General features: G+C 42.9%; 1 protein-coding gene across 2 annotated transcripts in view; it reads left to right on the forward strand.

The window, feature by feature from the left end:
• PSS1 (phosphatidyl serine synthase family protein) overlaps positions 1 to 26,641 on the forward strand; it is a 106,470-nt gene that overhangs the window by 15,825 nt on the left and 64,004 nt on the right. The gene's annotated exons all lie outside the window — the stretch shown is intronic.

Genomic DNA, 26,641 nt, shown 5'->3' on the forward strand with positions numbered 1-26,641 from the left:
CACACCATAAGAGAATGGTGTGGTGGAGTGTGCGAATTGGACCATGCTAGAGATGCCCTGATTGATGTTGGAACATAGGGGTCTTTCTCATTCCCTTTGGGATAAGGCGATGACAATTGTAGTTCACATTTGCAACCGATTCCCGACTTTTGCATTACACGACATGACTCCATACAAGGCTTTCTTTGGCAAAAAACCTTTTGTGTCTCACTTTCACATATTTGTGTGTGATGCATTTGTCCATGTGGACAAGAAGAAGAGGAAGATGAAGCTTGTCTCAAAGTCTAGGAAGCTCATCTTCGTGGGCTACAACACTACCATGAAGGGCTATTGGCCCTACCACCCGACGACATGGAAGATGAAGGTGAACAAGGATGCGATCTTTGATGATATTGCGGCTCGTAAGGATCCTATTGATGGTTCTATTGTAGGCGATTCTTCGTCATCGGTTGACTCTCTAGCACCCTCAATTTCTCTCCTTCCTTCCCGGTTGCGTCTTAGCATCCCTTTTTCATTGTCAGCTCCTCCCCCTCCTTGTTCTCCACCTTCTACATCAACTTCTTGACTGACCATCTTTGACAGATACGACTACTTTTTCGCTTAGTACTTCCATCCCTTCAACCTCCCCTCAGGAGTGTTCTCGGGATGCTCAATTATTAGTGGGGGAGCCTTTTTTAGATGTGAAGGATTTACCTTCCCTTACGTAAGAGCAGGAAGAGATCGAAGCTCAGTTGAGAGTGGTGTAGACAGTGTAGAGTGTGAGAGCACGACACCCAATGCAATAATTTGAAGTGTAAGGTGCAAGTACAAAGTATAACCCTTAAACCTTAGGGTTGTAAGAGGGTGTTCACACTTGAAGTGTGTCAAACATGATAAGTGCCTAAAACTGTGTAACATAGGCACATAACATATATGAGTAAAGAAATCTCTTGTACGGAGAGTAAAAAGTGCCCTAGTGTCCTACTAAAGATCACTTGCACTTCTCTGTGAGCGTAGGTGTGAGTCAAACCCAACAAAACCCCCCCTGGAGTGAAGAGTGATCAAGATACAAGGGTCATCCACCAAAGGAGATCAAATTTAAAGCATTGTGAAATGCTTCAAAATTGTCACGAGGAAGAGCTTTGGTGAAGATATTTGCCACATTACTAGTGGTAGGATAGTAGACAAGATTGATATCACTTGTATGTAGCCTCTCTTTGACAAAGTGATAATGGATCTCAATGTGTTTCGTGCGTGCATGAAACACTGGGTTTCGTGCCATTGTAATGGCACTCTAACTGTCAGTGAACAAAGGAGCATACTTCGTGATAGATACATCCAAATAAGCTAACTAGCATCTAAGCCATACGCATTCAACTATGGTAGTGAAAGCTGCCTTGTATTCAGCTTCACATGATGATGTGGTAACAATGGATTGTTTCTTGCTAAGCAAAGAGATGCAAGATGAGCCAAGAAAGAAACAATTGCCACTTGTGGAATGACGGGAATCATAATCACCAGCCCTTTTTCAGCTTATAGACCAAGTATTCGGATCCCTTAATTGTAAAACCAATGAATAGGTGTACATACACTTATTCTTGAAGTTCCCCATGTAAAAATGCAGTCTTTATATCTAGCTGATGCACAGTCCATCCATAATGGGCAACCAAAGAAACCATTGACCTAATGGTAGTCATCTGAGAGGTAGGAGCAAATGTCTCCTCATAGTCAATGCCTTTCTTCTGTGCGTAGCTCTTGGCCACAAGCTTGGCCTTATATTTGTCAATGGATCCATTTGCATTCCTTTTTAGCTTATAGACCCATTTTGTACCAATGGCTTTCTTCCCAATAGGCAAAGACACTAAATCCCATGTTTGATTCTTTATGATGGAATCAAACTTAGCTTGTATTGCTGCCATCCAATGCACACTATGTTGTGCGTCCTCAAAACATTTTTTTGATTTTTTACGATAGAATCAAACTCAGTTTGCATTGTTGCCATCCAATGCACACCATTTAGGCTTCTCATCATCTAATGTATTTGCTGCCATAACAATCTCCATGGTATATGCAACATCATGCATACGAGCTTGCCTTCTAGTACGACCAGCAATAGGAGCATCCAAATGACTTATCTTTCATAGTCTGCAAATACCATCTAGGCATCTGTCTAGCCTCTTGACTGTGTACAAACTCTCGCCGAATTTCAGATTTAGCACCTTGCTGAATCTTCAGATCAACCATGGGCTGATTTTTTGCATTACCAATGGAGCAGTTGGTTGAACATTAAGTTCACTTGTTGAAGCTTCAGCTGTATCACTGAAAGAAATGGGTAGCAACCCTTCAAATACATCACTGGCAGCTTGATATGTGTTAAAACCAGCAAGGGATAATTCTGATTTTTCATTGAAAACCATATCCCTAATGACAAATACATTTTTAGAGACATGATCATATAATCTATATCCTTTGCTCTCACTGCTGTACCCCACAAAAATGCATTTGACAGCCTTGTTATCCAACTTCTTCTTGAGTACCTTGGGAATGTGTGCATATGCAAGGATACCCAAAAGTACGAAAATGCCTGCCCAACAAGAAGGTTTTTGGCTATTCCAAGCCTCAAAAGGTGTGATATTCTTTAATGCCTTGGTGGGGTACCTATTCAAGACATGGCAAGTACACATAATTGCTTCCATCCAAAAACTACGTGGCAAGCTCTTTGCTTTCATCATATATTTGGCCATCTCCATGAGTGACCGATTCTTCCTCTATGCAACCTCATTCTGCTCCAGAGTGTAAGCAGTAGTGTACTGATGAACAATGTCCTTTTGCTTCAAGAAGGAATTCAGCATAGAGGACATCTATTCCCCCCCTCAGTCCGAATAGAGAGTCTTCACCTTGTAGCCAGATTGATTTTCAACAAGTGCTACAAAAGCCAAAAATGTATTATACACTTTTGACTTTTACACCAAAGAGTAGACCCAACAAAAGCGAGTAAACTCATCAATAAAAGTGACAAAATAGTAACAGCCTGTTGAGATATCGAGCTCCACTCGTGATACGCCAGGGTGACCGTTGTGTATTTATGTCACCGACTTGTCAGTTGCAGACGCGGTTGGTACACCGCCCATGAATAATAGCTACATGATAGCTATCCTTATCTACTCTAGTTCATGGCTCAGTTAGTATGCCACCTTAGTTAGTTGAGTTTGGTTTGAGACCCATATATAGGGTTCTTCTATTTCTTTGTACTTGAGTTCTTTTGGCTTTCCCAACTAAGAAGAGGAAAACTGTTTTCAGCCTCCACCCTTGTGTGTATTTTCCCATTGTGCAAGCAAGAAAGCTTCAAGTGAGACTCTTTCCTTCTCTCCCACAATCTTGACATGGTATCAGAGCCTTGTTCGTGGTAAGGAGCTCAAGAAAGCAAGCCAAGCTCGCGGTGTTCCGGTAAGAGGAGCAATGTTGCTTTCATTTTCTGTTTTGGAAGCAGATCTTTGCAGGTAGCACAGCCGGAAAGTGCAGGAGTGCATTGTCTCAGGTTGAGACGCCCTTCGCGGTGAAGCAAGAGCGTAGTATATGTTGCGGGAAAGGGCTTTAGCCCTTGGCGACCTTGTTTTTTTGATTTGAGGCCATTTCGGGGCCTGTTTTGGAGGCGGAAGTTTTCTGCACGCACTCAGGAAAATGTCAGAAGTGGAGCAGTGGTGGAAGCATAAACATGTGCTGAAATAAACTGTTGAAACACAAGACAAAAAGAGAAAAGAAAAGAACACGATATAGATGCGAACTCAGATGTATGCACGGGAAATGGAATCCATATATCTGAACACGAGACAGTCGCATACAACAGTGAGTCATTGGCTGCGTGGGCACTGGCACTGGCTCCTCTCTCCACAGAGTCTGCAGATGGTGAAAATGAAGTGACTGACTGAGGAGGAGCCACTGAGTATAAATAGGCTGAAAAAGTGGGGAGCAATAATGCTGGTCGGACAGCATTAAAGCTAGCCGACTGGTGCATAAAATGCCACACCAGAAAAAAACCTAAAATACCTAATAAAAATACACAGCCTAGATCAAGCTCAGACTCACACATGAGCTGACAAATACTCTGCTAACACCCTCTCTCAGATCATGAGTGATCTGATACAATACAATAGTACAATGAAAAGGGATCAGAAACTATACAACATAGAACCACCAAGTAGAACCATGGATACCCAAGCAGTGGGTGATCAAGCCACCACCAAGGTGCCTCGGAGAGAACCTGATGTCGATGTCGATCGTACCAAACACCTGAAAATAGAGAAGATCATAGCATGTCTCTGTGTCCATCATCAATGTCTCACAGTAGCATACAAGACCATCCTGTCAAAAATGCCTCTGAACATAGGTGACCATGGAGTCCCTGCCTTTGGCCAGACCGCCAAAGTGTCCCCTCATGTGAGCTCCAGACGAAAGCTTCCCGCTCTCTGTCAGATAACCAGCTTATCATGAACCTGGATGTCAATCCCAGCTCCAGGATTTGATTCCGCCAGACTGAAGTCGACGCGTCAGGAACGTCCCTCTTTGGAACCTGTGCACGGGTATAAAAGTATAGATAAGGCGCGGCTGCCCCATCTGAACACCCGCTCACACTCCCTCTCTAGCACAAGAGAGTCGTGAGGGATGACCTCATCACCACCACTAGAAAGCAGCCGAGGAAGGGGCCACCAAGCCCTTCCCGCGATCCAAAGAAGAGGATTCCTTCCGCGCCTTGGACTTCACCTTGGTCGAAGGATCGGAGTCGGAGTCTGATAAAGGAGAGGACTCATCGGTAGAGTCAGCAGTCCGCTTCGTCTTCTGCTCCTTCTTCCTGGAAGCCGCTAACTTCTTGCAGTCCTTCCGCAAATGTCCCTTCTTGCCACAGTGGTAACATTGGGCCTTCGACTTCTTCTGCCTGCTACCCCTCTCTGAAGCTACATAAGCCTCACCTCCATAATGTGCCGGAAGCCGCCCCTGTAATCTCAAGGATGCCTCATGCTCAAGAAGCATCGAGGTCATATGTGTAAAACTGACAGGAGTCGATGATGTCTGTGCCCGCAAAGCATCGGCCACTCCATCAAACTCCTGGGCGAGCTTGTAGAGGACCGTCCCGACAAGATGCACCTCGGAAAGAGCAGATTGCATGTGCCGAAGCTGGTCCTCTACCTGCGTAACACGAAGAAGAAAAGACTGAATAGTATCTTTCGGCTCAAACTTCATCTGTTGGAGCTGGCCATAAAACTGACAGGAGTCGATGATGTCTGCGCCCAGAAAGCATCGGCCACTCCATCAAACTCCTGGGGGAGCTTGTAGAGGACCGTCTCGACAAGATGCACCTCGGGAAGAGTAGATTGCATGTGCCGAAGCTGGTCCTCTACCTGCGTAACACGAAGAAGAAAAGACTGAATAGTATCTTTCGGCTCAAACTTCATCTGTTGGAGCTGGCCATAAAGTGTGACGGCCCGCATGGTGGAAGGTGCCTCGTACATCCGCTGCAACTTCTGCCATACTTCAAGAGATGTCCTACAGGAGGTAACCGCCGGTAAGACTGCTTTAGAAATACACCGAAGCAACGCCGAGTAAGCACGGGCATCGTCCGAGTCCCATGTGAGCACCGCTTCCTCATGGTTGTCCTCATCAAAGTCTTCAGGAAGAGGAGGACGGAGAGGTCGAGCAATAGCTCTATAGACGATGTACCATAAGCGCTTCTGCATAAACTAAGCTTTCATGACAGCACTCCATGTGAGATAATCAGGTCCATGTAACTTATCATCAGTGGAAGTGTACGGAGGAGCCATATGGAGAGGATAAGAACAGAAGTAGAGAAGAGATGGAATTTAGAGAGGAAACACAGCCAAAACACAAGCACAGACTACAGAAAAGGAGAGTTCACATGCAATAGAACCCAAAATCTGATGAATAGAAGACAAAATCCGCTGCAGAAAGTTAAAAAATCAGTCAAAAACTGCCAAAAATAACAAAAACGGCCTGAATTGACAGTCACCCAGCCACGAGAGACGTTGAATCAGCAAAATGCAGGCTGTAAACAGGAGAAAAGCAGGTAGAAAACTGTTGCCAGCAGCTGCAGATGAAAAACGCAAGCAGCAGAGGGTGCGTAGGCAGCAGCGATGGCAAAACTGCAAAAAACGCAGGCTGAAAACAGCCCCAAAACAGGTCGCCTGGTTGCTACAGCAGTCGCCTGATCAGCATGGATACAAAACAGTCTTGAAATCAGCAAGAAAACACAGCAGAAACACAAATCCTGAAAACTGATACCATGTCAGAAGTGGAGCAGCAGTGGAAGCATAAACATGTGCTGAAATAAACTGTTGAAACACAAGACAAAAAGAGAAAAGAAAAGAACACGATACAGATGAGAACTTAGATGCACGGGAAATGGAATCCATATATCTGAATACGAGACAGTCGCATACAACAGTGAGTCACTGGCTGCGTGGGCACTGGCACTGGCTCCTCTCTCCACAGAGTCTGCAGATGGTGAAAATGAAGTGACTGACTGAGGAGGAGCCACTGAGTATAAATAGACTGAAAAAGTGGGGAGCAATAATACTGGTCGGACAGTATTAAAGCTGGCCGACTGGTGCATAAAATGCCACACCAGAAAAAAACCTAAAATACCTAATAAAAATACACAGCCCAGATCAAGCTTAGACTCACACATGAGCTGACAAATACTTTGCTAACAGGAAAAGGCCTTTTATGTTGTGCAGCCACTGTTCTACAGGTCGGTGAAAAGTTTCCACAGATATTGCATTGTATGCTCGTGTGCAGAGACATTGGGAGTTACAGAATCATCCTTGGTTCCTGTATATGTAAAATCATCACTAGGAAGTGACTGTGTGATCAAATACCACTTTCGCCAGTTTTGCAGATTTGCCCTTGTGAGGTTGAAGCTGTGTTCTTTGCAGTGATAGAATTTTTTGTAGTGTTTTGTAATGGCGTCTGATTCTCTTTTACAGATTGTCACTGAAAAGTTTGACAAGAACAACTTCCAAGCATGGAAGTTTAGAATGACGAATTTCCTTATGGGAAAAGGATACTGGGAATTTGTTGCAGGAAATGAAGAAAAACCAGTTCTTCCTGATGTTTTCAATCAACAGCAAATGCAAGCATTTAAAGCATGGCATGAGAGAGCCAGGAAAGTTAGGTACTGGCTGTCTATCAGCATTTTAGACTCTATGATTGTGCATATTTAAGATGCAAGTATGCCAAAGGAGGCATGGGATACTTTGTCAAAAATGTATAGCACAAATACGCAAGCCAGGAAAATACAGCTCAAGCAAGAGTTGCAGAATGTGCAAAGAGAAAATATGAGCATTAATAACTACCACATGAAGGTGAAGAAGATTACAGATGCACTTGCTTCCATTGGGTCACTAGTGGAAGATGATGATTTAGTTTCTGTGACCTTGAATGGTCTAGGAAAGGAGTATGTACAGTTTCGGACATACATTTCAGTTCGTGAAAGATTTCCTGTTTTTGAGGAGTTTATTGCTCTTTTAATTTCTGGGGAGCAGAGAAATGGTAGTGCATCTTCTTCAGGAGAAACTTCAAAAGAAGCTGTCTTCTACTCAAATGCTGGAAGAGGTATAGAGGTAGAGGTCGAGGTCGAGGAGGCTGATATGGAGGCCGTGGTAGAAATCAGAATATGCAGCAAACTCAAGAAAACCAGTCCTATGGAGGAGGACGTGGTAACTCTAGAGGCAGGGGGAGCCAAAGAGGTCGTGGTGGATGGCAAAGAGGCCAAAATGCAAACAGTAATGTTGAATGCTACTATTATGGTAAAATGGGTCATATGGCTAAAGATTGCTATAAAAAGCAGAATGACATCATGAATGGAAAATTGCAACAAGGGAATTATGCATCTTTTAGTAGATAGGGTGATGACAGAAATGAGCATCTGTTTATGGTGCATCACATGAACAATTCTGTGACAAGTGCAAAAGAAAGCAACGATGTATGGTATGTTGACTCAGGTGCATCAAACCACATGACAGGTCATGCAGAATGGATGGAGGATGCAAGAGAAATGGAAAAACTAGGATTTGTGGAGACTGGTGATGATACTGCACATCCTATTGTGCAGATTGGAAAAATTCCTTTGTCTATGCAGGATGGGAAAAAGAAATATCTGTCCGATGTATTTCATGTCTCGAATATCACCAAGAATCTGGTTTCTATTGGTCAAATGATTGAGCAGGGCTTGCAAGTCAGATTTAATCCTCATGGATGCTTTGTTGAGGATATGAAAAATAAAGGTCGCTTGATAGTAAAAGGAAAGAAGAAGGGCAGAATGTTTACATTGAATGCAGACATGTCTGAATTGAGTGCAGCAATGTTTGCACATGGGACCGATGTAGTTGCAGATATTGATATCTGGCATAAACACATTGGTCATGTTAATGTACAACGACTTAAATCAATGCAGGCCCAAAATATTGTTGCAGGATTACTCAAATTCAAGGTTGTAGAAATGCATAAGATATGTGAAGCCTGTTAGTTTGGAAAACAGGCAAGGAAACCATTTCCTAGACATGTTCAAGAGAGTAAGAAGCCATTGGAATTAATCCACTCTGATGCGTGGACTACTAAAGCTGTATCTCTTGGAGACTGTCATTATTTTGTCAGTTTTATTGATGACTATAGCAGAAAAGTTTGGGTGTATTTTATGAAAAAGAAAAGTGAAGTTTTTGGGCATTTCAAAACTCTTAAAGCTATGGTTGAAAAAGAAACAGGCCTGCAAATAAAGTGCCTAAGGTCAGATGGAGGGGGAGAGTACCTCTCAAATGTGTTTGCAAGGTTCCTGCAGGAGCATGGCATAAAGCAGCAATATTCATGCAGTCATATCCCATAACAAAATGGAATTGCAGAAAGGAAAAACAGGCATATTGGAGAGGTATCTCGTGCCATGCTCAATGAAAAAGACTTGCCAGATTTTTATTGGGCTAAAGCAGTTGCTACAGCAGTCTACATAATGAACAGGACTCCCACTACAACAATTCATGGAATGACTCCAGAGGAGAGGTATACTGGTAGGAAACCAGATATTTCTCATTTGAAAATTTTTGGTTGCATTGCCTATGTACATGTGCCAGATGAGTTGAGATCCAAGTTGGATCCAAAAGCTGAGAAGTGCATCTTTATTGGTTACTCTCTGCAGCAAAAAGGGTATAGATGCTATAACCCTTCTACTCATAAGTTTACAGTGAGCAGAGATGTTTTTGATGAGATGAGTAGCTGGTATAAACCAGTAAATGTGATTGATGATGTAGATGCACAAAATAGTAATGCTGCACAGAATTCACAGCAACAGTCACAAAATATTAGTGGACCTGGAGCGTCCTCTAGCAGTGGTTCACATTCTTCGCCATGGACATGCAGATTGAGATCAGGAGACTCTTCTCAAAGTAATGCAGATAGTGGTATGCAGGTATGACGAAAAGGAAAAGAGAAGGTTGATCAGCCCATGTTTGATGTGAATGCAGGTCACTCTTATGTGGATGGTGAATCCAGTGGCTCAGAACAGAGCATTGATGATAAGTTGGGTATTCCTTCTATTATTACACCTAGAGTAAGGAAGACCAGGGATGTTTTGAGAGCACCTGGGAGTGAAGCTACGTTGTGCAGGTTTACGAGAGCTAGGTATCGTGTGGATAGGCTGAAATATGATGGATTTACAGCCATTCACTATGCATATATGGTCAAAGTGATACATGAATTAGAACTCACTTCTTTTGAGCAAGCCATGGGAAAAGAAAAATGGGAGAAAGCCATGGATGAAGAAATGGATGCCTTGGAAGCAAATGCTACATGGGAATTGGTACCTTTGCCTAAAGGTAAAAATGCAATTGGCTGTAAGTGGGTTTATAAGGTGAAGCACAATGCAGATGGTTCTGTGAACAGATACAAGGCAAGATTAGTAGTCAAGGTATTGGGGAGATAGTGTTGGCATCAATGGCTGTCAACACTATCTCCCCAATACCTCTAATAGGGTATGATGCATTGTTGGCACAGTGTACAGACTTGCCGACTGAGGCTGCAATAACAAAAGCAAACAAATCTCTTCGAGATGTGATGTGCTTGGAAGCACCACTATTAAAAAGCCATGTGCCTGCATCCTTAGGAGAGCTTAATGCTCTATCAGCCTAAGAAGAGTCATAACTGCATGTGTAAAAACAATAGTCCCTGTTTGCAACAAAGGACGTTGACTTAGTAGCAGTAGAAGGTGCATCAGAAACAGACATCCCTGATTCCTTCTTCTTCTCCTTGGCTATGCGCTTTCTACACTCAATGATATGGTGGCTTGGCTTCTTGCAATAGTGGCACTTGCCCTTCTTGACTTGCATGCCCATGTTTTTTATTGCCTTGTGAAGTGCTTGAAGTCCTAGAGCTCTACGGAGCATTCTTTGCTTGGTTGCCCTGCCCTTTCGTGACATAAAAGCTTGCTCAGAGGCTATAACATCCACACCATTGTTTTTTCGTGTTTGCTCTTTCTCTAAGGTCAAATTGACCAACTAAAGAAAAGTAAGTGGTTGTGGGGCAATTCTCATGGTGAGGTTCAAGGCTGTATGAAAGGCCAAGTACGAGGGCGGCAATGAATTCAAGGTAGTAGATGTTATCTGTGCATCTGAGTAATACTCATCTACATTCATAAGTTGCTCACACAAGTCTTGAATTTTATTTAGACGATTCTGCATAGAATCATCCTCATCCATCTTCATTGTCTCAAGCTCCTTCTTTAAGAAAGAGATGCGCGTTTCATTCTTTCCAGCAAATATCTGCTCCAAGGTCAACCAAGCTTTTTGTGAAGAAGCTGTAGACCAAATGTGAGGGATAATAGAACGTTGAATTGCCAATGCAATCAACAACAAAGCCTGTGCATCCCGTGTATTGTATGCCTTTTGTGTTGATCTTTGGGGAAGTGGTTGAGCTGGAGCAATTTAAATAGACTCAGCCCGTTGTCTACGTCCTATTGGAGGAGGAGTAGCAAGAGTTACAACTCCGGGCTTAACCTTTTCACTGATGACATAATCCCAAAGCTTCTTCGTAATCGGCACATTTTTCATCATGAAGGACTAGAGTGAATAGTTGTTACCATCCAACCTATCCTCCTTCGATATGTAAGTAAATACGTCACCTCTCTAATTTGCCATGATAAACGATGCTGATCAGAGAGCTAAAGAGCAATGTCCCAAGTTGGACCAACTTGAAAATCTAAGAATTTCAAGAAGTTACAGCAAGTACTTTGTTGTAATTAATAAATTGAAGCACACTCTATCAAAACTGTCTAAAATGCAAGTTGTCCAAGGTGTAATAAATGCTCAGCAACATTGGTGATGCAAAAGGCCCAAAATTTATTGTTCCAAAATGCTCAAAATCAGTCTTTCAATTTGAACCTTTACTGCATGTGCCAATATGTGTCAAAATACCCAAAAGCCCTAAATTTTTTGACACGCTTTACAAGTAATCTTTGCAGATACACTCCTTCGACTAAATCTCATTGTTATAATTCAAATTTTTGAATTAAAAAAAATGAGTAAATGCCTCCTTTACCTCAAATGTTGACTACCTCAGGCTTGGTGGAGCTCTGATACAGTTGGAGAATTTGGAAAAGAAGCTGGCGAGGGAGTTGTGGTGAACAGATTAGAGGCGACGCACACAGAATATGTGGCACCACCGCGTAGGTGGACCAAGCGTGGCCCAAGGCAAGGGATGCAGACGTGCGGGAGTTGCAGTAGGCGAAGCTGGCGTTTGTAGGGGGGGGTGACAGCTGTTGTTGCTATAGCAAGTCGAGGTAGGGGCTCGGACATCTAGGCGCAAGGGGTGGGTGGAGTTGGTGGTGTTGGCGTCTTGACGCAGGGGGCGGGTAGGCCAGGCAGTGTAGGCCTGTGTCCAACGGTCGGCTCCTTTGGTGGTGAGCGCTTGTGGTGCAATTGGCATGCTGTAGGCTATGTTGAAGGCTTGCGAGTAGAGTTGCTGGCCTTTGGCGGACTTCTAGTGCAGGTGACTCAAGTTGCAAGGTGAAGTGGGGCTGAATGCCAAGGGGATCAGTTGGCCACAGTTTGAGCTGAGCTGAGGGTCAGCTCTGATACCAAATGTAAGAGCAAGAAGAGATCGAAGCTCAATTGGGAGTGGAGTAAACAATGTAGAGTGTGAGAGCATGACAATTTCTCACATTCCGTGCCAAGAAATTTGGGGATTTTAGGCCAACTTTCCTAATTTCTAAAATTTATTGAAATTTCTTTGAGGAGAGTTGGGGCTTTTGTACGATTCAAGTTCCTGTGCGTGAATCTCCACCGAAATTGCCAACATTGTGCAATTTCTTTGACATTGGTGTGAGAAATTTGGGGCTTTTCAGTTTTTTGGCTTTGATACTCATCATAAGGCAGGTTCTAGCTGTTGGTTATTGTTGGCCATGTGTCCTAAGGTAACATTTTTGTAGAAATTTGGATTGTAATTTAAAAATTTCTTCAATTTCTTTGAAATTTTAGAAAGAAATTCGGGGCTTTTGACTTGCACGCATTCCAAGAAAGGCAGTTAGTGGTACATCAGCATGAAATTGTTGTTACAATTAGATTGCATAGTAAATTTCGAGGAAATTCAGAAATCTTGGTGAGGATTATCATTAAATTGGTAGAATTTGTAATTTTGTGGGCACACATTACGAGGCAGATGTATTATAGCAGTATATAGTAGTGCATTACTTTTACTCTTATGGTTGAGTGTTGATTCAAATGACATTGTGCACACTTTGGCATTTGTGTGACAGTCTGGCACTTGTTTGGTAATCCCAAGGGATTTCTGGTACTCTAAGGAGTATACACACTATACTTCAGCTTTGAAGTATTTGGTTGCAAATTTGAAGTACAGCATGGTACGTTAGGGCAATAATGATTAGAGCAATATCCTTGGTGTCCTCGCTCAGGATGACAAGCTTGATAGCTCCAACTACATGTTGTGGAGTTTTATGGTCCACAACCTTCTTGTTGCGAAGGGCTTGTGGGACCATGTTACAGGTGAAGACTTGTAGTGACCGGGAGGTCTCGCACCTTAAACACCTTAGCGTCACACTTGAGGACATGTTGGTGCTGGTGTTGGTGTTGGTGTTACTCCTTCTTCCCCTCCTATGGAGGATCAAAGGAAATGGTATTCAAAGGATGCTCAAACACTTTTCTTGATAGCATTGTTAGTAAAAAGGGCCATCATTCTGCATATTTGGTCTTGCAAGATCAAAATCAGCATAGGAAATACTTGATTGTATGTTTGCTGCCCGCAATGAGACCAAAATCTCCTAGCTTTGCGGAGAGTTGGCAAATGTAAACATGGATGAGGGTGAGAGCATGACGGATCACCTTACACATATATAGGATTTGCGTGAGCAGCTGCTCAATTTTGATGAGATTAAAGTATGTTGAATTGGTGAACATCACATTGAACTCTCTTCCAGAGTCATATCTTAGTTTTCACATCTTTTTGATGTTGTCATTTGGGGGGGGGGGGGGGGGAGAGCAGCAACCCCTTACTTTTGTGGAGTTGGAAGGTTTCTTGTTGCAAGAGGAGTAGAATCGGAAGAATGTTGCATTGGGTTTTGGTAATGTGGTTATGCTTTCTAAGTTTAAAGGCAAGGGTAAGGCTAGGCAAAATGCACAAAATTAGCAAAAGGGGTGATCTTGGACACAGTCATCAAACAAGGTTGTCCAAGACTTAGACAAGTCTAAAAACAAGAGAAAATTCCATTTTTGCAAGAAGCTTGGTTGCTATATTGATGAGTACCGAAAGAGATTGGCCAAGGAGAAGAAGAAAGACTCTGGTTTGGTTGTCCAAGAGGTATCAGCCAGCAAATCAGCAAATGGTGATACTTCACTCAACTTTGTAGAGGAGGATTATGCATTTCTCACATGCATTTATGATTCTTCTATGGTTGATTCAGCATTTAATGCTGCTGAAATGCAACAAACATGGTATTTTGATAGTGGTGCTTCAAAGCATATCACTTTTGGGAAGTGCTTGTTTACTTTGCATTCAGCCCTTGTTGGGAAGTGTGTCACATGTGCGAATAGCAACAATTATGATTTATGTGGGATTGGGATAGTCACTATTACTACTATAGTTGGTTTAGACTTCATGCTTTTGGATTTATTGTTTGTGCTTGGTATTACAAAGAACTTGTTGTCTATTTCTGCCTTCAATAAGTTGGCTTTCAAGTCATCTTTGAGGATGACAAATGTATTGTTGGAGATAGAGAGATGGACTATGCACTCAGGCTGTCCGGTACCTTGTACAAGGGTTTATTCTTGTTAGACACTTATGATAGATAGTCTCATGATGCTTTGGTAGTCACTAGTCTTACACCTACAGAGCTTTGGCATGCCCGTTATGGGCATACAAGCTTTGGGAGTTTAATCACCCTTTAGAGGTGTGATATGGTAGATACGTTGCTGCCAATTGAGACTCCACCTCCTCATGCATGCGAGGGATGTATTTTGGGCAAAATACACAAGTTTGCTTTCAAAAAGGATGATGCAGTGTGTGCTATTTGAAAATGCAACTTATTCACTTTGATGTTTGTGGTTCTATGAGGATATGTGCACTTGGGAGTCACCTTTATTTTGTTACATTTTTTGATGACTACTCGAGGTATACATGGGTACACGGGTTGAAGACTTAGTGTGATGTATTGACGCATTTTAATTTCTAAACATCTTGTGGCAAAGATTGAGGCTGAAACTGGTTTAAAAGTGCAGACACTTTGCACAAATAGAGGGGGGGAGGACATGTCTTGAGCATTTGAGACATTTGTCGGATCGTGGCATTACGCATCAAGCCACTATTAGAATGACTCCTTAGCAAAATGCAGTTGCTGAAAGGAAAAATCGCACTCTAATGGAAATAATTCATTGTATGTTAAAAAGCAAGGGGCTGCCACATAAATTTTGGTTAGAAGGGCTTTACTATGCCAATCATGCATTGAATAGGGCACCTACAGAGGCTTTGAAGATAGTCACTCCGTTTGAGGCTTGGCATCAAAAGAAACCCAAAGTTGTCTTCTTTTGGGTGTTTGGTTGCATAGCCTATGCACATGTACCGAAAGAGCTTCGTGGTAAGCTTAATGATAGGGCTGTAAAATGCATTTTTATTGGCTATAGTTCAGAAAGCAAAGGCTATCGCATGTATGACCCATGCACGAAGGTGTTTGTTAGTAGAGATGTCATATTTGCTGAAAACATAGTATTTTCTCATGACCAATTTCAAATGCTAGCCACACATGACATTGGTGATGTTTTTGAAGGTCTTTTACCACTTTCTTTGGAGTCCATTCTTGTTGTAAACGGTTGGATAGACCTATTACAGCAAGCTGTTGCTGCTTCATAGGCTTTTGAACAACAGGGTATTGATGAGGGTTTGTGACATGCAGTGAAGGCAGCAGTTCAATATGAAAGGGTTGTTGTAAATGTAGCAAAAATAGTCTTGAGATAGCTTTTATAAACTATCTAGGAGAGTAAAATGGATGCTAGATTACCTCAGGGCACTAGGAAGGGCGGCCAAGCATGTAGCACATGATGTAGGGGGGGACACATTTGGCTGATATAAGAGAAGTAGATGATTGTGATGAGCATGTGTTTATGAGCTCATTGTTGGATGATGATGAGCCTACTTCCTTGGACAAAGCTTAGTGAGATGTACATTAGATGCAGGCCATGCGGGAGGAGTTGACTCCATTGCCACTAACTTTACATGGAATCTTGTGGATTTGCCACCTGGTAAGAAGGCCATAGGCATGAAATGGATTTTTAAACTTAGATGCAAGGCTGATGGCACTATTGACAAGTACAAAGCATAGTTGGTAGGAAAAGGCTATGCATAGAAGAAGGGCATAGAATATGAGAAAACCTTTGCTTCTACATCATCTATGAGTATAGTGAGATGCGTGATTGCTATGGCTGCAAATTATGGTTGGAAAGTACATTAGTTAGACATTAAGAGAACATTCTTGAATGGGGATTTGCATGAGGATATTCACGTGTCACAACCTCTAGGGTTTGTGGTTAAAGGGAAAGAGCATATGGTATGTAACCTACATAAAGCTCTTTATGGTCTCAAACAAGCTCCTCATGCATGGTACTTTGAAATTGATGCTTATTTGGTGAATAAAGGGTTTAAAAATAGTTTGATTGCTCTCACTCTATACATTAAGAATGAAGGGGGAGACTTGCTTATGATCATTCTTTAAGTATATGACATGTTGCTCATTAGAGCTACAGAGGGGAACATTGCAGATTTTAAGGCTGAATTAAAACATGTATTTGCTACGTCAGATATGGGTTGTCTATACTATATTTTGGGGATTGAATTCACCTAAAATCAGTATGGTATCATCATGTCACAATCATAGTATGTGGATAAGTTGTTACATAGGTTTAATATGCAAGATTGCAAATCTATGTGCACTCCTATGGAGCGAGGCTTAAAGTTGTTTATGCATAATGGTGAAGATTTGTGTGATGTCTAATATGCGAGATTGCAAACCTATGTGTACTCCTATGGAGCCAAGCTTAAAGATGTCTATGCAAAATGGTGAAGATATGTATGATATCACAATTTACAGCCAAAAGCTGTTGGTTGTCTTATTTATCTTTGCAACACACGCCCTAACACTTAGTATGTAGTATCTCAGGTGAGCATGTATATACACAACCCAAGGACCATACATTGGCAAGCTCTTAAGCAGATCTTCAGATATTTGCAAGACACTCAATCATATGTATTATTATTTTTTGAGGAGGGCGGGGGAGACTTGCAGCTATATGCTTACAATGATTCAGATTGGGCTGGTAATGTAGACACTAGGTATTCTGCTAGTGGATACTGTTTCTTTTTGGGTTGCTCATGCATTTCATGGCTAAGTAAGAAACAACCTATAGTGGCTACCTCGTCTTGTGAGGCTGAGCACAAGGAAGCCTTCATCGCAACATTGGAATGTGTATGGTTGCATAGATTGTTGCTTGATCTACAGATTTCTTTGGAGGGTTTTACACTCATTCTTTTAGACAATTATAGTGCTATTGCAATGGCATAGAATTCTATGTTTCATGATCGCATAAAATACATTGAGATACATTATCATTATGTTGTTAGCTTGCCTTTATTAGTCATCTCAGTCTGTCATCTCCTGGTTGTGAGCTCCTGTTAGAGTTTGATAGAGACATAGGAGCTCTGGCAGTTTAGGCGTGTTTTCTATATTTGTTAGCTTTTTGTGTGCATTCCTAGGCTAGTTATTGTTTTTCATAGTTTGTCTACACCTGTCAAACATTGTTATTGCCATTTGATATTTTTTAGGGGTGTTCTCTTTTTTTTTGGCTTTTTTTTTCAATAATCAACATTTATTGTTGGTGGCCAATATTTTTGGTCTTCTCTGAATCAAGTTGGTCAGTTTTTTGGTGCCTTGGCTGTTTGTAGCCAGCCTTCCCACTTGGCAGACACACTCTCTTTAGTCTTCAGTCTTTCCTTTGCAGGTGTACACTTTGATACTCTGACTCTCCGTACTCAGTGTTGCCATCATCATCAGCCTAATTTGGTGCCCTCACTGATGCTTTGGGTTGTGAGAAGGGAATCAGTCTATCATAATTGTATCAACATTATTCTTCAGTCAGTGCAGTATTCTTCCCTCATCTTCTGCTTCTTCTCTCCCTCTCTCTTTTTGGTTCCGTTTGTGTTTGTGTTTCTCTTCCGTTGCGCACTTTGACGCATGTCAGAGAGATGCTATATAGGAGAGATCAGTTTGATGTATGTCTTACATAGGTGAATGTTGCAGACATTTTCACCAAAGCACTTCCTCGTGAGGAGTTTGAGGCTTTTTGAAAGTCCTTGAACTCTCTACCTTTTGGTGATTGATCTTCTTGTACTTTTACCACATTGACATTGCAGGGGGTATTAGAATTTGCCAATTCTATAGGCAGTGCCCAATGTTTTAGTTAGTTGGTTTGTAGTGTGAGCACAATTAATTAATAAGTTGTGTCACCACTTTTCAAGTTAAATGAACTCTAGTTGAGTTAGGGATATGTCCAACTTACTTCAGACCTATTATACTTTCATTCTATCTTTCTAGTACTTGCATCTTTTGAGTGTGGAACTGTTTTCCACTCTTGCTCATTGTCTTGTGTTGACTCTCTCTTCCTCCATTTCCATCAAATAGTACTCTTATAATTGCAGAAAATGTATCACATAAGGGAAAACAAAAGATGGTTGAGTCACTTGGTGTGCAAGATGTTTCGAGAAGCTATTCACATGTAGATGGTGAGTTTGATGGCTTAAATCAGAATATGGATGAGGGGTTTGGTATTCTAGATGTTTCTATGTCTGTTGTAAGAAAAACCAAGGCTAATGCAAAAGGATCACAGTGTGCTTTGCAAGTGTGGAGGTCAACGAGAGTAAACATGTTGACATATGATGGTTATGTTGCTTGCCATTATGTGTATATGGCAAAGGTTATAAAATCAGTTGAGCCACTTGTTTTACGCATTGGGAGAAAGCCATGGATAAAGAAATGGCTACATTGGATGTAGATCAGACTTGGGATTTGGTACCACTCCTTGAGGGAAAGAAAGCTATAGGATACATGTGGGTTTACAAAGTAAAACATAATGCGGATGGCAGTGTGAGCAACTATAAGGTAAGACTAGTTACCAAAGGTTATGCATAGACTTATGGAATTGATTATGAGGAGGAATTACTCTAGTGGCAAAGATGGCAATTGTAAGAGCCCTCATTGCAGTGGCTGTAGCAAAAGGTTGGGTTTTGCATCAAGTGGATGTAAAGAATGAATTCTTGCATGGTGAGTTGTAAGAAGTGTATATGGAGCAGCCACAAGGTTATGAGAGCATGGTTTACCTTGATCATGTGTATAGGCTACGCAAAGCCTTGTATAGGTTGAAATAGGCACCAAAAGCATGGCATGACAAGATAGCAAAATATCTTGTATCTATTGGTTTCCATATTAGAAATGCAAATCCCTCCCTTTACGGCCATGAGAGTGATAGGGGCATTGTTGTGATTACCTTGTATGTGGATGGTTTGATTGTTGGGGTTGATAATGTGCAAGAGGTGGAGCACGTAAAGAGTCTTCTTAAGCATAAATTTGACACGAAAGGTTTAGGAGAGTTGAAGTGATTTCTTGGCATCGAGGTGATACAAACATCTAAGGGAATATGGCTCTCACAAAGGCAATACATCTTGGATATGTTGATGAAGCATGGTATGATTGATTGTAAGTCAATCTCAGTACCATTGGATTAGAATGTGAAACTAAGTGTTGATCTGGGTGATATATTGGAGGATCCCATAATGTATAGGAAGATGGTGAAAAGCTTGATTTTCATTACTATTACCAAGTTAGATTCTAACAACACAATTGGCTTCGATAGTGAGTTTATGCAGGTGCCTCATAAGCCTCATTTGGATAGTGTGAGATGTACCTTGCGGTACCTTAAGGCCACATTGGATTGTGATATCTTTTATGAGGTTGACTCGGTGGTGCAGTTACTTGGTTATACTGATGCGGATTGGGTAGGCAGTGTGTTTAAGAGGAAGTCCACGAGTGGCTATGTATTTTTCCTTGGGAGTGGGGCTATGACTTGGAGTAGTAAAAAATAACCCATTGTTGCATTATCTAGCATAGAGGCAGAGTGCAGAGGTGTTGCTATGGTAGCATGTGAGGTAGCTTGGATGCGAAAGCTAATTGATGATTTATATATAATAGGGAACTATCCTTTTTATATGGAGATCACAAAGACCTTTTATCCTTGTTTTTTTTGGAACATATACAATAGGGGTTTTGACCATTTGGCAAAATCTTTTATTGTGGATATCACAAAGACCTTTTATCCTTGTTGTTGTATGAAATATATACAATAGGATTTTACTATTTGGCTAAATCTTTTCTTGTGGAGGTCACAAAGATCTTGTATCCTTGACACCATGAGCAGTATATAGTTGGCTAGGAACCCAATGTTTTATGCACGTATGAAACACATTGAGGTTCATTACCATTTCATTAGAGAGCGGGTCTTGGTAGGTGACGTTGGTCTCATATATGTGAGCACAGAGGAGTAGGTTGCAAATATTTTTTTCAAGGCCCTAGGAGTAGAAAAGCTTTCTTGGAGTACAGGTCATGGAGTTGAGCTTGAGGGGAGTGTTGAGATGTCAACCTCAACATGAGTTGACACTTACTCACTTGGATGACTGTTTTCGCATTCATATCATTGATGTGGTTGGTATTTGCTTTGGCACATCATTTAGTGATACTTTACAATTGGACATTAGTTAGTCTAGCTACCTGAGTTACGGGATATCTATCTAGTCATCTTTCTACATAGTGTGGCATACTATGGATTGCTTGTATATTATGTATGTTGTACTGTCTTATTTTTGTGTGGTAGACTCATAAGAAGAAGAAGAAGAAGAAGAAGAAGAAGAAATACTAGGGTTTCAGCTTCCTATCTTATGTGCAATCTCTCTGTATGTTTTGTGTCTTGCAAGAACTCAAGCTTTCTCTCTCCCCTCATCTTTTTAGAAGCTCCACATACTTATTTCTTATTGTATTGCATTAGCTTCACTATTTTGTTTTGTAGTTGTAGTACTAATTAAATAACCAAAATTTATTAAGGGCACATTATTTGCAAGGAAGAGACTACCTGGACTTGAAGTTTTCTTTTTAGACAAAGTCCTTGAGGGTACCATGAAATAGTGTTTAACTAATGATAACATTTGAGTTTTGTGGTTATGTTGTTTCAGTCATTATGCTCTTAACTCTGGAGTAGTTCTTGGTAAGAGTCATTATGTTTGTCGGCTGAAGTATTGGTCTTGAAATGTAAGCCCCCTTACAATATGGTATCCTTAAGATTCAGCAGAGTTGCCTGTCTTTGTGTTGAAATATAGCAAGGTAATGGAAAGAAACTCTTGTTGCTTATGAGCTGATAATGTTAACCTATGATGAGTGTCCAACTCTTTGATGTCTGTGTGACTATAATCACTTGTTATCATTTATACTTTCAGCCACAAGTGTTGAAAGCATATCTAGGAAAGCCTATGATTTAGGTATACTTTTCAGGACAAGATTCATGTTCGAACAACATTCCTGGATTTTAGAGACTGCTATCTCTGCTTGGTTTATTTGGTCTGCTAGGCACAACTGTGCTATTGAGCTCCTGGACATTTCCAGTGCAGAGATGCTTTTTAGGATTCGAACAGGGATCATATATACTCTCTGCGGGAGATGGAAGAGGCTGTAGGGCAGTCGTGAGAGGCGGAGAGATGCTTTCATGTGGACATCGGATTCCGGCACCTTCTTTCACCTAGTGCCTCACATCGTTTGGCACTGTAGTCCACCAGATTGGTTGTTCATGCAACCATTATACTTATGATGTACTTAGTTGCGCTTTACAAGGCTGCTTTTGTACTTCATATTTTTACCACAAGGGGATTTTTCTCTGAGATGTCACTAGTAGAATTGTCTTAACTTGAAAAAGAAAAAGAACTTACAATTGACGGACACATCATTACATGTCAAACTAAACAGGAAAAGCTTATTTTTTGCCTCAGTGACGATTCAGCCTAGAGCCTAGAGAATTGAAACTACTACTAAGAGGTTGAAGGGGGAACCACAGGGTGAGAGAGAGAGAGGTGGTTTCAGAGAGAGAGTGCGGCGATGGGGAGCTCTTCGCCGGATCTGAGCGGGGGTCATCCGGCGCCTGTCGCCTGCCGCCTGTGCGTCCCGTCGCCCACACGTCGTCGTCGTCTGCTCGCCTGGGTGTCCCGTCGCCAGGTCGTCTGCAGAACTGAGCGCCCTGTCGCCTAGCCGCTTGTCGCCTGTGCGTCCCGTCGCCCACGTGCCTGGCTGGCCCGTCGCCACGTCGCCAGACAGCCTAGCCCTGCCCCTGCCGTCGCCTGGACCTGCGCGTCCGGACAGAGCGTACCGCCGATGCCTCCAGCTTGCCCTCCTGTTTCGCCCCTGTTCGCCTGTGCCCGCCTGAACCTGCTCGCCTGACGACTGCCCGCCTGAGCCGCCTGTGATCGTTTCCCCTGCGTCAACATGTGCAGCACCCTGTGGCCCCATCGACGCCTGAAGACTGAACGCCTTTCGTTTGCAGAAACAGGTACCTCCTGTTTGCTGCCCTGTCAGTCCTCTGCACGGCGTCTGCCTGCGGGTGCCTGCCCTGTGCATCTTGCTGGGCCGCGACAAAGTCAGGGAACCCTAACCTGGCAGCACTTGAGTGCAACCTTGCACAGATCAGAGAACTAATCTGCTCCTTTACACACACACACACACACACACACACACACACACACACACACACACACACACAGAGAGAGAGAGAGAGAGAGAGAGAGAGAGGCCTGCGTGTATCTGCCTCCCGTGAGCTCTTCAATCGGCCTCTAACCGACATACGTACTGATACAAGATGGCGGGCCTGGATCTGGATTTTATAGACCAAACGGTGGCAGCTCTTGGTCCGGATTCTGATACTGAGGAACCAGAGGATATGGTTCCATGCACAGAGGAGCTGCCCCCTACTTCTGACCTTTAGCCTGCGGGCAAACGTGCCAAGCATACCTCGGCTGACACAATGGATCATCAGGATCGTTTCTATGCTCAGGTTGCTTCGGATTCTGTGGACTCTCAAGATGTTGACTAGGAGCATTTGTTGGAGTTTGCCAACACTCTACTTGGCGATTACGTTCAACATAATCAGGAAGTCTTTTCTGACTGTGCAACGGAAGATGTTGTGGAAGCCACTGTGGACTCGAAACATGTCTTGCGCTCCTTTTCAGTGTTTTATGAATGTGCTGTGATACTCTTCTTCACTGGTCGGATCCCACTGCTTTTCCGTATTTGCTAGTGGCTGCACAGTCTGCTACAAGAGGAATGTGTTGATGAGATTTTTGTTGGGCCTCGGGGGGTTTTTGAGGTGTTGTTGAAATCTCAGACGCACCGTGTTGCTCTCTTGTCTAAACTGCCACTGTTCGTCGATCGCCGTCTGGTCCATGTTGTGCCATGGCGCCCAATGGCAGAGTTTCAGCGCTTGTTGCAACGTGAATGCCCTGTGTGGGTTGAAGTGGAAAATTGTCCAGCTGTTTATTGGCCACTGTTAAAGGATGCTATGGTCGCTGTGGGCTCTGTTTTGGTTCCCCCAAGCCTAAGGGCCATGAATCGCAACCGTCTATGCATGTTATGGGATATTGCTAGGAAAAGGCATGCGTGGTTACGTATCAATTGCTCTGGCATGCATCCTTTACATTTTCGTTTGAAATGGGGCAACTTTGCAAGACATTGCTTTTCGTGTGGAAAATTGGGGCATTTTATGGCTGAATGCCCAGAGAATTATCACACTTCAGATGCTGAGCATGTTGCGTTGCCCATGGAAGACATGGTGTGTGATGCTCCGTTGCAGGATGCCACCCAGCTACCTAAAGTTTTGGATAAAGGGAAACAACATGTCTCGGGTTTGGATTCTCGTGGCAATGACTGGGTGGATGTACGCATGAAAAAAGGCAACAGGCTTGTTGCTGGCATGGTGGATACTTGCCTACTGCCTCATCAGATTCCATGCGTACATATATGCGCAGGAAAGAAATGTTGTCTTGAGAGCCCTTTGCTCTTGCTATGGTTTCTTCTGCTCCCCGTTAACAGCCACCTAGGAGAGTGTATTCGGATGGCCCAAAGGGCCCACTTGCTAAGCTAGCTTTTGATACTAAAGGTAACGTCATTACCCCATGGGATCGTCGTTATTCCTGTCCCAACTCCAAGTCAACGGATATGCCATCTACCTCCAAAGCTGGTCGTCAAAACTCTTTTGCTGTGTTAGCCGATTTTTTGGATGAGGGAGTCCTGGACATTCTCGCAGAAAAGGTCAAATCGAGGCAAGCTGTGTCTCGTACCTGATTCTCTTTTTGAATACGCATGAAGATCGCCACGTGGAATGTGCGAGGGATTTGTTCTCGCCACAAGCAACATGCCATGTGGACTATATTGCATGAGAATCAGTGGGATGTCTTGTGTGCTGTTGAGCACAAGAGTCACGGGGAAGCAGGAAAAGTTGTGGATTGCCATGGCTTTTGTTTGTTCTATGCAGAGACACATGTCAGACAGTATTTTGGGGTGCTTATGATTGTACATGAAAAATATCAGCCGGTTCTTATTAAGAATGATATGTATGGCTGCTTTGTGGTCATTGAAGTTTTATTTGAAGGAGAGATTCTATGGTTACTTGCCCGCTATGCTCCGAATGATCCTTTATCTCACTGGGAGCTTTGGCATACTTTGCAGACTTCCTTGTCTCTTGGCAGACGGGGTTTTTTGATGGGGGATTTCAATATGTGTGTTGATTCTTCACAGTCCACATCAAAGCATTTGGTAATGGATGCGTCGGAACGTCGTATATGGCAGGAGTTGGCTCTTGCCGTTCTTAAGCAAGATCTCTGGTCTTGGTTGCATCCTTCTTCTACGGGGTTTACTTTCCATTTTGCCCAGTATGCTACAACATGGTCGTGGCTAGACCGCATTTATATCATGCAGAATGATGATTTCCTTCTTGAGATGCTCGAAATGAAAGTGTTGCAACAATATGCCTTGTCAGAGCATTTCCCTCTCCAGCTTGAGCTCCTTGCACAACCCATTGCACCTTTCAAGCAATTTTTGGATAGACTCCCTTTGCGTTTTAACTCGCCTTATTTGAAGCATGCAATCTTTCAGGGCTATATGCAGCAATTGATTGATCGATTCCTATTGGATTTCTCATCTCAGGGCACTGCTTCGTTTGAAAGATTGCTCTCTAATGTGCAGCGGGTTGCTCGGCAGTATGGCATTCATCATGCCTCTCTTTCTTGGCGGCGTCGACATGCAGCGGAGGACCTCTTGGCTTTGGTTCGTTCTTTGTCGGTGGACTCTCCAGATGATGTATTTCTGCAGTCACTGGCAATGCGTCTGGCTGATCTTAGTAAAGAGTTTCAGTTAAAATCTTATCAGCAGGTCAAATTGCAACATCTGACGGAGACTTTACAAGATAGTGCTTGTCAGACTCATAAGTTCTTTCGAGCTCTCCATGCCTCTCCTGCTCGCAAGAATATGACTAGACTCTAGGATGCAAATAGGCAAATGGTCCTTGATCCGCAGACTATTGTGAATATGTGTAGGAATTATTTTCTCCATCTTCTTGGTTTCACTTCTTCTCCTTCAGGCCAAATTGCTCATGCTCGTTCAGTCTTTTATGATCTGGTCCGCAATCAGGTTCCGCAGGACATGCAATCTACTCTGGAGGCAGATATTTGTGAGGCGGAGGTTATGGACGTTCTGCTACACTTGCCCAAGGATAAAAGTCTTGGCTGGGATGGTCTCACCAATGAGTTCTTTGAGTTTTTTGCCACCCAGCTCGCGAAACCATTGACGGCTTTGTTTCAGCAGGTGTGGGAAACAGGGATCATGCCGTCCCCATGGAAAGAAGGTCTTATTAAACTGCTTTCAAAAGTTCCTTCGCCGTCCATGTTGAAACAGTGGCGTCCAATTTCTTTAATGGGCTCTATGTATAAAATCTTTTCCAAAGTAATGGCGAACCGGCTCCATAAGCATCTTCCTGCCATTGTGCATCCTCTCCAATATGGTTTCATTAAGGGCAGAAACATCTTGCACAATGTATTAAATGCGCAATTGGCGATTGATTATGCAAGGCATTCTAATCAGGAGGTCGTACTGGTTCAATTGGACCTGGAAAAGGCTTTTGATTATCTAGACTAGTCTTTCATTGCAGAGCTTATGTCTACTATGGGCTTTGGTGCTCGGATGTCTCGTCTGATCTACACTATCAGTGATGCAGCGTCTTCGCGCATCATGCTGAATGGAGGCGTTACCAACCCAATTGTCCTTGCCCGCTTTGTCAGACAGGGGTGCCCTTTGAGTCCCCTCTTCTTTGCCCTTGCCACTCATCCAGTTCTTTCGATGTTATCTCACATGGCAGCTTCTTCCCAGTTGGCTGGATTGTCGCTTTCCTTTGGACAGCACTGCATTAGTCAATCCTTGGCTGATGACAGCTTTATGATTCTACGTGCGGACAAGGATAACCTTCGCAAAGCATTAGATGTTTGGGCTCTCTTTGGTCAGGCTTTCGGTCTTCGCATCAATGCTTTGAAATCAGCCATTCTCAGCTGCACGGAGTCGGATTTGCAGTCATTGGACTGGCAGGGAATGGTTTTTTCCCGTGGCTCCATTGTCAGGCATCTTGGGTACCCTTTGGGTGTTGATGTTCCCCCAAAGCAGCTACTACAGTGGATTTCACAGAAACTGGCAGCTAAATTTATGTATTGGAAGTCTCAGGCATGGCCCTTCCCTGTTCGCCTCAAAGTAGCCCAGACAATTATGTTGCCAATGCTCACATATTTCTTGCCATTGCTGCCCTGGACTACTACTACACTGAATGCTCTCACTCAGTCTATTCGTTTCATGTTATGGAAGAAGGATTCTTTGCATACAGGCATTTCCTGGATTTCTTGGTCGCATGCGTGCACCCCCAGACGCATGGGTGGAGGGGCTATTTTAGATGCCCAAACTCATATGCTGACACTCCGTTGGTCTCTT

Source organism: Lygodium microphyllum, chromosome 29, assembly GCF_053477565.2.
Source record: "Lygodium microphyllum isolate KBCC chromosome 29, Lygodium_microphyllum_v1.1.10, whole genome shotgun sequence".
In the NCBI taxonomy this organism is placed as follows: domain Eukaryota; kingdom Viridiplantae; phylum Streptophyta; class Polypodiopsida; order Schizaeales; family Lygodiaceae; genus Lygodium; species Lygodium microphyllum.